Genomic DNA, 18,775 nt, shown 5'->3' on the forward strand with positions numbered 1-18,775 from the left:
TAGGACTGGTTGAATTTGAATAGAAGACACTGGCTTGATCTTTCATATTGTTGAGAGTTTTGCAATAATATCTGGAAATGCAGACTTTTATTAGTCCTGTGTCTGGTCAGAGCAAGTTGGAGCAGAGGAAAGAACAGTTTAAGTCTTCAGTTTGGAAATGGCTTGGGTGGAATGAAGCCAGGTAGAGAGAGGGGACTGGGCTGGCATATACTATGTGCCTTCTGATTTAAAGCTGTGGTGTTGGAGTAGATCTGGCTGGGTATTAATGTTGGGTGTCACATGGGAGGAGGCCTCTGTGCTGGGTGATAAGTCTTGGTAGAAGCCAGGAGATTCATTGCAGTACATTCAGGGTAGGCTACTCAATGTGGGGTAGATCTAGCAATACTAGACTAATAATAGAGTTGCATGGGTGGGGATGTCAGGGAGACTCACTTGGGAGAACAAACTCTGTACCTCACCCAGATAGCACAGTAGAGTTGTACTTGTTGGCAAAGTCCTGGGTGAATCTACTCCAAGGGCATAAGTGGGAAAGCTGTTGTAGCCCCTCTTCAGCTGCAGCATTGGGTGAGGTAACTGGAGCAGGGCTGAAAAGCTCATTCTGGTGGTGTGGGTACTGCAGAGCCAGCAAGCTGACCAACTCAGCTACCACCCAGGTTCAGATCCAGGGCTTTGAATTGACCCACCCTAACAGCTGCTCCATTTATGAACTGCTGGAGTGTGTGAAGGGGCTGGCCCTACAGATCCAAAGCTGTCAGATCTCCATCACACAGGACAACAACAAAAAATGAGAGAAGAGTTCTTATGAGGATCCAATACTGATTTTGTAGCAGAAGCCAGAGACCTCAAAACAGAAAAATGACTCATTACAGTGAATTTTTACAAGTAAGCATGTGGACAAAAGAGTGTACTGTGAGATAAAGTGTGACAGACTACAGGTCGATGTCAAGATGGGGTGTTGTTGTAGTTGTTATTATTGTTTTGGTTTTGAGTTTGTGATTTTGTTTTGTCTTTTGATTTTTTTGCTTGTTTGTTCATTTTGTAGAAGTGGGAGGGGGTATTGCAAGGAAAAAAGGTGGACACAAAGGAACCGGGTAATGAGTGAGATTGGGGTGCATGATGTGAAAATCACAAGGAATCAAAAAAACAGTTGTTGAAAGTATAATAAGATGGATGAAGCAAAGAGGTGCAGGCCGACAGGAACCAGATGTAGATCTCTCCTGAGAGACACAACCAGAATAAGACAAATACATAGGCGAAAGCCAGCAGCAAACCACTGAACTGAGAACGGGACCCCCATTGAAGGAATCAGAGAAAGGACTGAAAGAGCTTGAAGGAGCTTGAGACCCCATATGAACAACAATGCCAAGCAACCAGAGCTTCCAGGGACTAAGCCACTACCCAAAGACTATACATGGACTGACCCTGGACTCTGACCCCATAGGTACCAATGAATAGCCTAGTAAGAGCACCAGTGGAAGGGGAAGCCCTTTGTCCTGCCAAGACTGAACCCCCAGTGAACGTGATTGTTGGGGGGAGGGCAGTAATGGGGGGAGGATGGGGAGGGGAACACCCATATAGAAGGGGAGAAGGGTTAGGGGGATGTTTGCCTGGAAACCGGGGAAGGGAATAACAATTGAAATGTAAATAAGAAATACACAAGTTAATAAAGACGGAGGGAAAAAAAGAGAAATTATGTTACTTCATTGGTTCTGGTATAATAAAAAAAGCCATGTGATAACAATGTAATAAAGAATAGTAGACATTAACAATTTTGGGGGAGGATCTGGAAGGCATGTGACCTTTCTACCCATTCTATATTGCAGAATATATCTGGAAATATCTTGCAAATTAAATATTTTCCCTATATTATGCTCAAGATATATATGTGAGGAAGAAAATAAAATCAAACAGAACTTCCACATGAGTTTTCATAGCAATGGTATTGAGAATAGTCAAAGATATGTCAGCTCGAATGTCCAGCAGGTGATCAATGGATAAAAAAATGTATTATTTATGTAGAATGAAGTATTATTCATTTGTTATAAAAAGTAAAGTTAAAATGTGTATTATGATATGAGAGACTCTTGAAAACATTATATACTAAATGAAAGGAGCCAGATCTCCCCTCAAAAAGGCCAAATATTCAATACTACATATGTGAAATATCTCAAACAGGCAAGACTTTAGCAAGAGAAAGTAAATGACTGAGTACCCAGGGCTAGCAAATTTAGAGAAGCATGCAAAGTGACTACTGATCAATGCAGAATTTCTCATGGAATGATGGGAATGTTCTACATGTCCATCTTAAGAATGGCTTTAGCACTATGCAAATATATAAAATTTTGATTGTGCACTCTCAGTTGGTGGATTGTATTTATTAAGTATAGCTCAATAAATCTGTTTTTAAAAAGAAAATGGGATTCATGTGTTCAATGCAGCATTAACCACAAAATGTCGCCATTTTTCTAGTTAAGTCACCTTTTATGTTTTGCTAGATGCTTTATTGGCTAGATGTGTGAATCTATTGTCTTTAGCTTACTATTTACCTTCTGATAATCTTAGTTATATATGACAAGGAAAATAAACAAAAAGGAGAAAGAATAGACTGTGGCCATTACCAAAAGTTCTGCTCATCTGATCCATAAAGAACAGGTTATTGAGGAGGTGAGGTTATCAAGAAGAGAAGTAGAAATCATTAAATGATCCAAGCCAAAGAAGACACCATCTGAAAAACATTTTTATTTAGCAATAACAAATACGATTTTAAGAGAAAATACCAGGGTTGGGGATTTAGCTCAGTGGTAGAGCGCTTGCCTAGGAAGCACAAGGCCCTGGGTTCGGTCCCCAGCTCCGAAAAAAAAGAACCAAAAAAAAAAGAGAGAGAGAGAGAAAATACTGGTTGAACTAAAACCAAGTAGCCCCATCCAGTAAGAGAGGAGATTCAATTCCCACTTGACTTCATAGATGTGGATTTCACAAGTTTACATGCAACCCAGAATTGAGCCACATTATCAACTCACAATAAAATTGTGGGCCTTAAGTATCCCATTTTTATCCCCTCATCTTGCCTGCCAGAGATTCTATTGATGAACCAAATAATAGAGGGAAATCATGGAGAGCCTGTGGCTGCTTCCTTGTCAAAAACAGAAAGAAAGAGATGGTTTCCAATTATACATATTAGCCTTAATTTTGGCCTTTGGATGATCAGATAATGTTTCTGCCCACAAAGTGAATTCCTGTGTCAAGCCCATGGTTTTCAATGTCAAAAATAAGAGCTTCCAATTAACTGTCAAAAGCTTTTCCAGCATCTGGAGACAGGAGTAAATTGGAGTCTTTTATATTGGTAGCTTTTGACATTATATTAAACAATCTTCTAGGGTTGTCATAGTCTCTTTGCCTTTGTATATATCCCCATTGGTTTGTGTTTATCAATTGTTTTATTGGACCATCTAATCTTTTAGCTCAATTTCTACATTTTGTATTTGAGTAAAATCAAAGACATTTTGCCATTGTGTAATAAGCTTCAAGTCCTATTTCAAGAGAACAAGATTTGGAACATATTTCAAAGCGCATGAAGCCTTTTGCTTTTGTGTTCTCCTGAAAGCCACTCTTTTTATGGAATTCCTTTCTCACTGTCTCTGAGCACTGGCAGCAGGAGAGAATATTGTATGACAGCTAATCAGTTATTGTAGATCACTATAATCTTTCTCACAAGGTAAACATCACAACTATTGGCATATGTTTCATTTTGGCTCTGACGCTTGTTGTTCATTTTGCTTTTGTTTAAATATTGCCCATTTCCCATATATCTTCTCTATTCACAAATATGTTACTTCATTTCACATTAGGAGAGGTTGTCAAATCATATAAATGAGCTAAAGATTGTCTTGATTGTCTGGATTTTATAATACTGTTTTTTAAAATACAGGGCCTGATAAGTGCCAAATAGACCAGGTTGGCCTCAGGGATCTTCCTACCACTGCCTCCAGTGTGCAGAAATTAGAAGCCTGAGCTGCCATGCCTGGCTCTAGTTTATTTTAACTCCTTTTATATTTTTCAAAACAAAGTTGGAAGCAGAAAATCCTCTTTCTTTATTTCTTCATATATTAATATCTGAGACTATTTTCTCATTTGATATGTATTTTTTCCATTTTTACAAGAACATCTGCATTTACCAAATTTAACTTGTGTTATTTTTAGATTCATAAAAGCATATAGTTTTCTTTAATAAAAGTCTATATTCCTTGGGAAGCTAAAAATTATTGCAGGCTGAGTATATTATGTATTAACAACAACAGAGAGAAAGAGAAGAATAAGAAGCAGCAACAAAATCATTTGTATTCACTTTTCAAAACACTGCTCAGCCCAGTTTAGAAAGACATTACTGGATTTGTTCATTTGAATTTTTATTATTAATGCAATTCAAATATGCAAATGACCAACTCTATAGATGCAAAAAGGATCTGTACCTGGATGAGGGAGAGTGAGTCATTTTGAGTATGTGAATAAAGAAACCCAGGGTTACGGTACAAAATTCCTGAAGTCTTCTTAAAGGATCTGGTATGATGTCTTGACTGAGATGTAATACTTCCCATGGTCTTTCTAGAAATGGTGAACACACTTTATAAGGGGAGTTACCAGGTGGTTACATGTACCAAGTCATCATGGTTTCTGGAAGTCAAAGAGGACAAAAGGTTGAGTGAAGGCATGGAAAGGTTGCAAACATTTATTTGAACAATGTAGCAGGAAGTGAGAATACTGGAAAGTATAAGGGGGATGGTTGAGGGAATCCAAATCAGTGGGTCAATGCCAAAGGTTCAAATGTATTGAAAACATGTCTATTTTTGTCAGTGTTCTCATTGCTGTGACTAAAACGTTTGACAGATATAACTTGAAGGAGAAATTTGTTGGGATCACAGTTTCAGAGGGAAACATCTATGATGGAGAAGGCACTGTGGCAAGAACTTAACAATATAATTTGTTAGCATCTTGGAAGATCCAGAAGCAGAAAGAGGAGAACCCAAAGCAGAGCCTGATTAAACTCTTGGGGACTTACATCTGCTAGCCAGGGCTCGTAACTTCCCAAAGTATTATTTGGGGACCAGATGTTCAAACACATAAGCCCGTGAAAGACATTTCAAATTCAAATTATAACACTTGGTATATTCTCATGGCCCTGGCTTCATACCTCAGGACTGAGTGGGGATATGATAGGACTGTATCAGGACAGACCTAACTAATTCTGACCTGAATCCCTACTCACTGGTAACATTCAGAGGATGGCAAGAGACCAAGCAGTCTTCATGATGTGCCTCAATTTCTTTGACCCTCAGTCTTGTTACATAAGACTTAGCCTTCATATACTCGCAGAACCAAGTTCAAAGACACTAATTCCTAACTCCAACTCCCTTTCCCTAACAGTCACTTAAATGATCTTCATTTTAAATTCTTCCTCTGCTGGGTTTTTTTTTGGGGGGGGGTATTTTCTTTTATATTGCCATTTGTTATAGCTTGAATACGAAGTGTCCCCGAGAAAGGATTGTGTTGAAGACTTGGCTAAAAGCCATGGCACTGTTGAAAGTGGGACTGGATCATGAGGGCTCTGAATCCATCAATAGGCCAACCCATTGGTGATTTAAAATATAATGGGCTTCCAACACAGGGATCCTGCTTGGATCTCAACCTACACAACCATTATTTTCTCAGGTGTTTTGTCACCATGATGAAAGGTGACACATATTCTAATATGCACTGTGGCTGCCATTTCCTCTTATATAAATATATATTCTACAAATACATTTTAACATCTCTAACCCCTTTCCCTCTCAAAATCGCCACTGTGTTTTAACCTCCTTTCTTTTCCAATGTTGAGAATGTTGAAGATCAAGAAGCACTGTATTGTAATGGTTTTAATTCTCAATAACAGTAGCCTGCATAGGCCACTTCGGATGGCAGCACACATAATTTATCTTTAAATTTTTAGGCCACATTTTAGAACACTATCTAAATTCTTGCCTTCAGTGTTTTTACATTATTTTATACCCTAATATTTTTCGCTCCATATTTTTTGTAGTTTTGCTATACATGAGAGTTCTTTGGGAAAATATTTTATGCCAACTCCTTTTCCCTCTAGTTATCTTGGAATACTATAAAATACTACATTTTATTCAGGTTGAAGTAGTTGCAAATGAACAGGGTTATATAATAGTTAACACATAAATGAACTTACCTATTCAGTATTTAATCTATACTACTTTATAACATGGACTATCTCCTTTAAGCCCACAACAATTAGTATCCTTGCTTTATTTATAAGAAAAGTAAGGCTCAGTAAAGATCTTTTCTCAATCTGTTGGTTGCCATTTTGTCATCAGACAAAATTCATATGACATCAGGCAGTTAGTAAAAGCAGAAATTTATAACCAGCCAAAATGCCAGTAAATGAATGTGAAGGGCTCTGCACTCGATGAAACAGCTGTATCACCCCATCCAAGGCTCAGAGGACATAACAGAAGAAAGAGGTACAAAACTAGAAGGGCCAAAGACTGGAGAATCACACAGAAAAAAAGATGTCCTTGTATGTGACACAGCTATTGCAATCATAGACTCAGACTGCAGCTTTGTTTTCTGCACGAAACCTACACAAGATGGACCCTGTGCTGCCTAGTTTTATGTCAATTTGTATAGGCTAGAGTGATTTCAGAGGATGGAAACTGAACTGAGAAAGATGTTCTGACATATAACAAGGACACATGCTCCACTATGTTCTTAGCAATCTTATTTATAATAGCCAGAACCTGGAAAGAACCCAAATGTCTTTCAACAGAGGAATGGATACAGAAAATGTAGTACATTTACACAATGGAGTACTACACAGCTATTAAAAACAATGACTTCATAAAATTCTTAGGCAAATGGATGGAACTAGAAAATATCATCCTGAGAAAGGTAACCCAATCACAAAAGAGCACACAGAGTATACACTCAACTGATAGCCCAAAAGCTCAGAATACCCAAGATACAACTCACAGACCACATGAAGATCAAGAAGAAGGAAGATCAAAGTATGGATGCTTCAGTCCTTCTTAAAGGGGGAACAAAATACTCACAGAGGAAATACTGACACAAAATGTGGAGCAGAGACTGAAGGAAAGGCCATCCAGAGACTGCCCCACCTAGGGATCTATCCAATATACAGTCTCCAAACCCCGACACTATTGTGGATGCCAAGAAGTGCATGCTAACAGAAGCCTGATATACCTGTCTCCTGACAAGTACAGAGTCGGATGCTCGCAGCCAACCATTGGACTGAGAACGGGTTCCTCAATGGAGGAGTTAGAGAAAGGACTGAAGGAGCTGAAGGGGTTTGCAATCCCATAGAAAAATTAACAATATCAACCAACCAGACCCCCTACCACTCCCAGGGACTAAACCATCAGCCAAAGAGTATACACATGGAGTGACCCATCTCTCCAGCCGCATATGTAACAGAGGATGGCCTTGTCAGGCATCAATAGGAAGAGAGGCCCTAGCTCCTGTGAAGGCTTGATGCCCCAGTATAGGGGAATGCCAGGAAGAGGAGGTGGGAGGGAGTGGGTGTGTGGATAGGGGGACACCCTCATAGAAGCAGGGGGAGGGGAATGAGATAGGGGATTTCCAGAGGGTTAAACCAGGAAAGGGAAAAAAGTAAGGCTCAACAATTTATTAACTTGCCCAAAAGAGTTGGGTGGCTAAATTTTAATTTTAAATAAATTAAAGCAAAATTTAAATAAATAATACACAAAAGAAGCATGATGAATATTTACAATAAATTTTATATCTTTCCCATTTTAGCGGACTGCAACCTGAGAGGCCAGGAATAATGTTTTTGTCTTAAGAATGCCATACTATTCAAGGCTTTAGAAAGTTTCCTTATGTGTAGTAAGTGAAGGAGACCTGAAGGGCTCTTGGCAATAGGCAGGGCTTCAGAGAATAGGAATGTGCTTTTCTGCAAGACCCATTTCCACCCCTGAATGCTCCATGCCCTGGATGTGGACCACGCACCCCTGGGAATTGCAGCTGCAGTCAGGAGCATTGGCCTGGTTTAGTGCTTTAATATAGGCATGGAGGCCTTAATGAAAGCCCCTGTGACTGAGCTGCTGCCATGTGATCACACAAGCAGGGACTCCATGAGCAGCCTTCGGCAGTGTTGCAGAGGAAGAGGAAGCCCCTGGTATTCATCCTTAGCTCCATCAGTGTAACCGTTGTCATGGAACAGTGGTTAAAACGTGAACTCTGGAGCCTGACTGCCTGGGCTTTGAATCTCAACTCGGTTACAACCAAGCTATGTATTTATTCCTGGGTGACTTGCTTAATATTTCTCTTCCTCTAATTAATTGTCTATAAGTGTAACCATCATTTTAAAACTTAATCAGATTTTTTTCTGAGGAATTAATTTGGGAAGAAGTAATAACCTTACCTAGCATGTAATATGAACTCCATAAACATTGCTGAGTGTCATGGTGATTATAATTACTAGCCCTCTGCCCAAGGAACCTACAGTAGAATTACAGGATGAGGCAGGCTGTGTGCCAAGCACTATCATTAAAATGCAAGAAAACAAGCCCCTTGCTCAGAACAGGACACAGTAGCCCCAGCCACTTCCCTCCCTTCCTTTTCCTTATGTCTGTTAGTCCCCAGATCCCACTATTCTTACATATGCTATAGCAAATTTTTCAGACTAGTCTCCCTAAGTCCGGTATCTTCCATCATTAGTCAGTGACACTTTTAGCAGATTAGTTTCTCTGCTTCAAGCCAGGGTTCTATCTTACAAAACTCCCTAAAGTCAGCGAATGCGAATGCCAGACCAAATACTGCCAATGCCAGGTGAATGTCTTATGGGATCACATGTGTGTTTCTTTCCTAAGGGAGGATTTTGTGCCAGGGATGCTAAAACAAGAGGGACAATATTAAAACATACCAATGGCAGTGGCAATTAAGTAACTGTCAGCTCCAGGGATGTGCACTTTGCTATTAACACAGCACTTTCAATTGGGTGATATAAGGACACTGTCAATAGGACAAAATGACAAGCAACAGATTGGGAAAAGGTCTTTACCAATCCTACATCTGATAGAGGGCTAATATCTAAAATATACAAAGAACTCAGGAGGTTAAACTCCAGAGAATCAAATAATCCTATTAAAAATGGGGTACAGAGCTAAACAAAGAATTCTCAACTGAGGAATACCGAGTGGCTGAGAAGCATCTAAAAAATGTTCAACATCCTTAGTCATTACGGAAATGAAAATCAAAACAACCCTAAGATGCCACCTCCCACCTGTCAGAATGGCTAAGATAAAAAACTCAGGGGACAGTAGATATTGGCAAGGATATGGAGAAGACTCCTCCATTGTTTGTGGGACTGCAAGCTGGTGTAACCACTCTGGAAACAATCTAGCGGTTACTCAGAAAACTGGGCATAGTACTACTATACCCAATAGAGGACCCAACTATACCACTCCTGGGCATACACCCAAAAGCTACTCCAACATAAAACAAGGACACGTGCTCCACTATGATCTTTGCAGCCTTATTTATAATAACCAGAAGTGGAAAGAACCCAGATGTCCTTCAATGGAAGAATGGATACAGAAAATATGGTACATCTACACAGTGGAGTACTACTCAGCTATCAAAACAATGACTACATGAAATTCTTAAGACAAATGGATGGAAATAGAAAATGTCATTCTGAGTAAGGTAACCCAGTCACAAAAGACCACAAGTGCTAGGCATTCACTGATAAGTGGATATTAGCCCAAAAGCCTGGAGTACCTAAGAAAAGCTTCACAGATTATATGAAACCCAAGAAGAAGGAAAACCAAAATGTGGATGCTTCATTCCTTCTTGGAAGGGAGGACAAATGCTCACAGGAGGAAATACAGGGACAAAGAGTGGAGCAGGGACTGAAGAAAAGGTCATCCAAAGACTGCCCCACCTGGGGATCCATCCATATGCAGCCATCAAACCCAGTCACTATTGCTGATGCCAAGAAGTGTTTGCTGACAGGAACCAGATATGGGTGTCCCTGAGAGTCTCTGTCAGAGCCCTATTGATACAGATGAGGATGGTTGCAGCTAACCTTTGGACTGAACAAAGGGACCCCAATGAAGATGTTAGAGAAAAAGTTTAAGGAGCTAAAGGAGTTTTCAACAACATAGGAAGAACAGCAATATCAACCAAACAGACCCCACCAGAGCTCCCAGGGACTAAACCACCAACCAATGTATAATCTATGTACACATACAGAGACTCGTGTCTCCAGCCACATATGTAGCAAAGGAGGGCATTGTCCAGCATCAATAGGATGAAAAGCCCTTGGCCCCTGTTTCCCCAAATGTAGGTTAATGCCAGGTCATTGAGGTTGGGATGGGTGGTTTGGAATGGGAGCATCCTCATGGAATCAGGGGGAGGGGGAGGAAGTATGGGAGAGGAGCAAAGGGGACAACATTTGAATTGTAAATGCACAAAATATCCAAGAAAAATAAAATTCAGAGAGGGGGGGGAATAAAGGAAAAGGGAGAGGGAGAGGGAGAAAGAATGGATTTTCTGTAGATATGACTCAGCTAAAGGCAACTTAAAGCAAGAACCAAATCTCAAAGTCTATTGACCAGTTCCATATTATCCTTTTAATAACTGTCCTAACTGCTCTTAAACTGTTCTTTAAATTTTCTGAGGTCCTATGCTCTGTGTATGTGTAGAGATAGTAATGACATTTGCTGGGCAGTTCCTCAGTATGAAGAATGACAATGTCAGCCAAGCAGGCCCCCCAGAGCTCCCAGAGACTAAACCACCATCCCAAGAGCACACATGGATGGACCTATGGCTCCAGCTGCACATGTAGCAGAGGATGGTATTATCTGGCATCAGTGGAAGGAGAAGTCCTTGGTCCTGTTTCCCCAATGTAGGGGAATGGCAGAGGGTTGAGGTAGGAGTGGGTAGATGGGAGAGCATCCTCATAGAGGCAGGGGAGGGGGGTGGGAGAGGAGGGAACTGGGAAAGGGGATAACATTTGAAATGTAAATACATAAAATATCCAATTAAAAAATATCCAGCAGGCTCAATGTACTTTTAGCAACCTTTATCTGACAACTTTTTTTTCAAATGACTAAAACATGTTAGTACTACAGATATTAAACCATTAACAGCTACAACACCAAGACAGAGTATAGTCATGTGGGGCCTATGCCTTTGGTTTGGACACCTTCTCCACTCCTGTTTCATGGATTCTCCTTGTTTCTGCTTGAGCCATAAGTCAATTAACCTAGGGTCAGGCTTGGGTGTAATTTGCACTTTTCCCGTTCTAGACACATCGGACAGGCATCACTTAGAAATGAATCTAAAGTATGCTTTGTCCCTTTAAAATGATGAGCTCAGCCAAGGTCCTTTTCCAATCAGACTTTGCTCAGTATTTTCACCTGAGAATTCCTTAACTAAAAATAAATATTAAATAGTATTTTACACTAAACACATTTTAATAGGTCATTTGTTTTAAAACTTGAGTAATACTTTTCATCCTGATACTTTCCTGCTGAGTTGATATGTAATTCTCAACATCTCTACCTGTACTAGACTCTCCTCTGCTAAGTTTAAAACTGTCAAGGGAACTTTTATTGTACTTTTGTCAATTGTATTTCTTCTCTGATTTGTCTGGTTTTTGTTCAATTTTGATATATCATTTTTATATGAGGCGTATCAACCTTGTTTCAAATCCGTGGCAACTTTGAACGATATAGTGATATCTTAAACTGAACACACACACACACACACACACACACACACACACACACATATGTATATATATAGTGTTTATGCGCTTAAGCTAATTGACATTTTTCTTTTCCTCTTCCAATGGTTGCTTTTAAATAGTAAATCCTTTTCTACCCCTCAATGAGCATTTAAATCCACTACCTTTTTATATGTTCTCTGTATATATTCTTTCTCCCTCCTTCCTCTCTCTTCTCTCTCCTTTGATCAACCCATGCATCTATCCATCCCTTCTTATTGCTTCATGTCTTACCATTCCTGTCATCAGATGTTCTCCCCGTCTCTCTATGTGCGTATCTTCCTCTGTGTCTGTGTCTCTTTGTCTCTGTTTCTCTATGTATCTGTGTTTCTCTCTCCTTTTCTATTCATCTCTAGTGTGCGTATGTGTTTGTGTACACATTCATGTGTGTGTACTTGGAATGTGTACAGGTGCATATGAATATGTGGAAGTCAGAGGTTGTATCTGGTAATTTGTACACCTTCTTTATTTGGGAAGTGTCTCTCATTGACTCTGGAAATCATTTGCTTGACTGACTCTATTTGATGGCTACCTCTAGTAAATGGCCTGATTCTAGCTTTCTAGTTTTAGGATTCATTAACATGACTTTTACATAGATGCTAGTGGTTCAAACACAGGTTTTCAAGCTTGTATGACAACCACTTTGCCAACTAAACCATCTCAATTTAATCCTTAGAATTCACACAAAAGCCCTAGTAGCACAAATCTGTAACTCCATGTAGCAGATCATGTCTATGCTCCTGCTGTAATGTGGGTAGAAGAGGGGAAGTTTTCGAAGCTCATGGGCTTCATAGCCTGAAGTATATAGTAGTTAACAACAAAAGACCCTTTCTCAAACAAGGTTTAATGTAAGGATCCAAAAGTGAGTTTATTCTCTGAACTCCACAGGCACCCATAGCACATGCACACCCATAATTATACACACACACACACACACACACACACACACACACACACAATTTTTTAAAGATTGATTTATTGATTTATTGATTTATTATAAGTACACTGTAGCTGTCTTCAGACACACCAGAAGAGGGCATCATATCTAATTACAGATGGTTGTGAGCCACCATGTGGTTGCTGGGATTTGAACTCAGGATATCTGGAAGAGCAGTCAGTGCTCTTAACCACTGAGCCATCTCTCCAGCCCCCCAACTTTTTAATTCTTTTATTTGTTTACATTCCAAATATTGCCACCCTTCCTGGTCCCCGTCCATGAGTTCATTGCCCCACTCCACCTCCCATTTGCTTCTGAGAGGGTGGTTTCCCTCCCACCCACCCAATCCCACCTCACCCTGCTTCATCTCCCTACCTGGGGCATGGAGTTTCTGCAGGATTAAGTGCATTCTTTCCCAATTAGGCCAGACAAGGCAGTCCTCTGCTACACAAGTGGAGGTCCTTGATCCACTTTGTACAAGGTGATAAATATGGATCAATTTGCATTCTTCTACATACAGACTGCCAGTTAGACTAGCACCATTGATTAAAACTGCTTTCCTGTATGCTTTGGGCTTCATTGTCAAAGATCAAGAATCCATAGGTATGTAGGTTTATTTCTGGGTCGCTAATTCTAGTCCATCGATTGACCTGTCTGTCCCTGTACCTCAGTCATGAGGTTCTTTATCACTGTTGCTCTGTAGTACACCTTCAGCTCAGGGAGGGAGAGTCCCCCAGAAATAACTCTCTACTCAATGATAACTTGTCATGGAAGAAATAATGATAGAAATTAAAGACTTCCTAGAATTTAATAAAAATGAAGGCACAGCATACCCAGATTATGGGACACAATGTAAACAGTGCAAAGAGGAAAATTCATAGCACCAAGTGCCTTCATAAAGAAATCGGAGAGATCATACACTAGCAACTTAACAGCACACATGAAATATCTAAAACAATAAGAAGCAAACACTCAAGAGGAGTAGATTTCAGGAAATAACCAAACTCGGGGCTGAAATCAACCTAATAGAAGCAAAGAGAAAGATCAAAGAATCAACAAAATTCAAAGAGCTAATTCTTTGAGAAAAACAACAAGGTAGATAAACCCTTTGCCAAACTAACTAAAGGACACAGAGACAACATCCAAATTAATACTGTCGGAAAGAAAAAGGAGACATAACAGAAACTGAGGAAATTCAAAAAACCATCAGATCTTACTACAAAAGACTATACTCAACAAAGATGGAAACTCTAGACAAAATGGATGGTTTTCTAGACAGACAGCACACACCAAAGTTAAATCAAGATCGGTTAAACCATCTAAAGAATCCCATAACCCCTAAGGAAATAGAAGCAGTTATTAAAATTCTGCCAAACAAAAGTAAATATCCAGGGCCTGATAGTTTTAGTGCACTAATTCTACCAGAAAAGCTAATATCAATATGCCTCAAACTATTCCATAAAATAGAAACAGCAGGAGCACTACCTAATTCATTCTATGAAGCCACAGTTACTCTTATGCCTAAACCACACAAAGACCCAAGAAAGAAAGAGAACTTCAGACCAACTTCACTTATAAATATTGATGCAATTTCTTCCTCAGCCTGTTTATCATTTGTATAAAGGAAGGCTACTGATTTATTTGAATTAAGTTTATATCCGGCTATTTTGCTGAAGTTGTTTATCAGCTGAAGAAGTTCTCTGGTAGAATTTTTGGAGTCACTTATATACTGCTATGGTGTCATCTGCAAATACTGATACCTTTATTTTTTCTTTGCCAATTTGTATCCCCTTGATCTCTTTCTGTTGTCTTATTGTTCTAGCTAGTACTTTGAGTACTATATTGAATAGATATGGGGAGAGCGGTCATCCTTGTCTTGTTCCCAATTTTAGTGGCATTGCTTCAAGTATCTCTCCATTTAATTTGATATTAGCTGTTGGTTTGCAGTAAACTGCTTTTATTATATTTAGTAATGGGACTCGAATTCCTGATCTCTCCATACTTTTAATATGAAGGGTTGTTGTATTTGTCAAATGCTTTTTATGCATCTAAGGAGATGATCGTGTGAATGTTTTTCCTTTGAGGTTGTTTACATGGTGTTTTACTTTAAAGGGTTTTCATATATTGAACCACCCTTGCATCCCTGGGATGAAGCCTACTTGATCGTGGTGAAAGATGGTTTTGATGTGTTCTTGGATTCAGTTTGCAAGAATTGTATTGAATATTTTCACATCAATATTCATAAGCAGAATTCGTCCGAAGTTCTCTTTTTCGGTAGGGTCCTTTTGTGGTCTAGGTATCAGAGTAATTCTGGCTTCATAGAATGAATTAATATAATTCATAGAATTAGTATAAATTCATAGAATGAATTTATGTAATAGTTTGAGGAATATTGGTATCTGGTCTTCTTGAAGGTCTAATAGAATTCTGAACTAAATCCATCTGGCCCTAGGCTTTTTTTGGTTGAGAGGTTTTTAATGAGTTCTTTATTTTCTTATGGGATATGGGCTGGTTTAGGAAGTTTACCTACTCTTGATTTAACTTTGGTATGTGGTATCTGTCTAGAAAATCATCCATTTCATCTAGATTTTCCAGTTTTGTTGAGTATAGGCTTTTGTAGTAGGATCTGATGAATTTTTTAATTTCCTCCATTTCGGTTGTTATGTCTCCCCTTTCATTTCTGATTTTGTTAATTTGGATACTGCTTCTGGGCCCTTTACTTAGTTTGGCTGGGGTAGTGGGTATCCATCTTGTTGATTCTCTCTCTCAAAAAAAAACCAGCTTTTGGTTTTGCTGATTCTTTACCTCATTCTACTTGTTTGATTGAAGCCCTGAGGTTGACTATTTCCTGCCATCTACTCTTCTTGGGTGAGTTTGCTTCTTTTTGTTCTAGACCTCTCAGATGGGCTGTTAAGTTGTTAGTGTAAGGGGGTTGGGGATTTAGCTCAGTGGTAGAGCGCTTGCCTAGCAAGCGCAAGGCCCTGGGTTCGGTCCTCAGCTCTGAAAAAAAAAGTTGTTAGTGTAAGATCTCTCCAGTTTCTTTACCAGTGCACTTACTGCTATGAATTGTCCTCTTAGCACTGCTTTCATTGTGTCCCATAACTTTGGGTATGATGAATCAACATTTTCATTAAATTCCAGGAAGTCTTTAATTTCTTTATTTCATCAATGACCAAGTTATTATTGAGTGGAGAGTTGTTCAGTTTCCACACGTATATGGATTTTCTCTTGCTTTTGCTGTTATTGAAGACCAGCTTTAGGCCATGGTGGTCTGATAGGAGGCAGGGGATTATTTCAGTCTTCTTGTATTGGTTCAGAGTTGTTTTGTGACCAATTATATGGTCTATTCTGGAGAAGGTATCATTAGATGCTGAAATGTCCTATAGATACCTTGTTAAATCCATTTAGTTCATAAGCGCTATTAGTTTCACTCTGTCTCTCTTTAGTTTCTGTTTCAGTGACCTGTCCATTGGTGAGAGTAGAGTCTTAAAGTCTTCCACTATTATTGTGGGGGTTCAATGTGTATTTTCAGCTTTAGTAAAGTTTCATTTATGAATGTGGATGCCCTTGCATTTGGGGAATACATGTTCAGAATTGAGACTTTGTCTTGGTGGATTTTCCCTTTGATGAATATGAAATGTCCTTCCTCATCATGCTTGATAACTTTTGGTTGAAAGACTCTTTTATTGGATATTAGGATGGAACCTCACGCTTGTTTCTTGGGACCATTTTCTTAGAAGACCTTTTCCCTTCCTTTTTTACTCTGAGATAGTGTTTGTCTGTGTTACTGAGTTGTGTTTCTTGTATGCAGCAAAATGCTGAATCTTGTTTGCATAGCCAATTTGTTAGCTTATGTTTTTTTATAAGTGAGTTGAGTCCCTCACAAAGAACACATCAAAACCATCATTCACCAAGTAGGGATGCAGGGATGATTCAATATAGGGAAATTCATCAATGTAACCTACTATGTAAACAAAATCAAAGAAAAAAGAACACATGATCATCCCATTAAATGATGAAAATAGCCTTTGACAAAATATAACACCCCATCATGTTTAAAGTCTTAGATCAGGAATTCAAGGAACATACCTAAACATAGTAAAAGCAATATACAGCAAACCAACAGCCAACATCGAACTAAATGGAAACTTGAAGTAATCACACTAAAATCCAGGACAAGAAAAGGCTGCCCACTTTCTCCTTTACTATTTAATATACCTCTCGAAGTTCTAGCTAGAGCAATTAGACAATAAAAGGACATCAAATGGATACAAATTAGGAAGGAAGGAGTCAAGGTTTCACTATTTGTGGATGATATGGTAGTATACATAAATGACCCCCAAAAGTCTACCAGAAAACTCCTACAGCTGATAAACAACTTCAGCAAAGTGGCTGGATATAAAATTAACTCAAACAAATCAGTACCCTTCCTCTTCTCAGAGGAAAAAGAGCCAAGAAAAGAATTAGGAAAACAACATCCTTTACAATAATTACAAATAATATAAAATATCTTGGTGTAACTCTAACCAAGCAAGTGAAAGATTTGTATAACAAGAACTTCAGTCTCTAAAGAAAGAAATCAAACAAGACCTTGGAAGATAGAAAGATCTCCCATGCTCATGGATCAGTAGAATTAACATAGTAAAAATGGCCATTTTACCAAAAACAATCTACAAATTCAATGCAATCCCCATCAAAATTACAACTAAGTTCTTCACAGACATTGAAAGAGCAATTTCATATGGAATAACACACATGATTTTTAAACGGTTATTTTGACTAATAGTCAATACCATGCACTATTCCTAAAATTATTTCTATACCCCCCTCAGTGATTTCCTTTCTTGTGTATCTTACATAAAATTTTTTTATTTATTTCTAAGATATCATTTTGAGAACGTTGTTCTTACACAAGTACAATACTTTATTAATTATATATTCTTATAATAAATCTGATATGTCATAGCTTATTACTATTTCAACGTGTCCCTGTAGGTAGGTCTTTTGTGTTATGTCTCACTTATTAAAAGCATATGTATAGTTTAGTATGTTCTATTTCATCCTCAATAACAAAAACTGTATGAATCATTATGCTTTTGTCTGCCTCCATGTAATGCTCTATTAGGGTGTTGTTGTTGTTGTTGTTGTTGTTGTTGTTGTTGTTGTTGTTGCTGTTGTTGTTGTTGCTGTTGCTTCTATAACAATCTACCATATATTTAGCATTTTAAGGCAGCATAAATTTACTGTCCTTTGGCTTCATATACCAGAAATCAAGCTCAAGACTACTTGCTTATTTTGGCATGGTGTATATGTCAATAGGTATACAAATAGAAGTCTTCCTGTAGTCTTCATAGTGAGATTAAAGGATCAATAATAGAAGACCAACCTGAAGAATATAGTAAGATTATGCCTAAAACTAAAATAAAATGTAAACAAGATATCATTAGACTAAATCAAGGTGCGTCTGAGGCTACTTCTTTTGAGGGGTTTAGAGTAGAGTTAGAACCTGGACAAGCAATTTCCTTCTAAGCTCTTTTCAGTTTGTGGGCAGAATCTCAGTGTGGGGAGCTCAGTTACCTGGATGTCTTGATTGATGGCTCCCTTTCTCCATCGTCAAAGCCATCAACAACCCTGTGCTTTCAGGATGCTGACTTTTCTTGCTGCCACTTTTCTTCTCTGGTCTACTGAATGTCTGTGATTTTCTACTTTTTGTTTCTATTTTTATAGATGCTTGTGTGTTTTCAGGGCACATCTGAAAACGCCAACAGAGAAATAAATCTCACTGTGGAAGCTGTAGTGTGTCACAGTGTGTCCCACAGTATACCCTTTGGTCTAAACTTCTTTGCTAGCAAATGTTAACTGCAGTGACTCATTGGTCTGGTAGGAGGCATCAATGATGTGCCAATTCAAAGCCCTAGTTCTGGGCCTGAGAGGTATCTGTGCTATTCAGCCCACTGGCTTTCCTGCTTTCCTGCCTTCAGAGCCAGCTCACCAGCAACTCCCACTAACAG

This window comes from Rattus norvegicus, chromosome 5 (genome assembly GCF_021556685.1).
Source record: "Rattus norvegicus strain SHRSP/BbbUtx chromosome 5, alternate assembly SHRSP_T2T, whole genome shotgun sequence".
Lineage (NCBI taxonomy): Eukaryota > Metazoa > Chordata > Mammalia > Rodentia > Muridae > Rattus > Rattus norvegicus.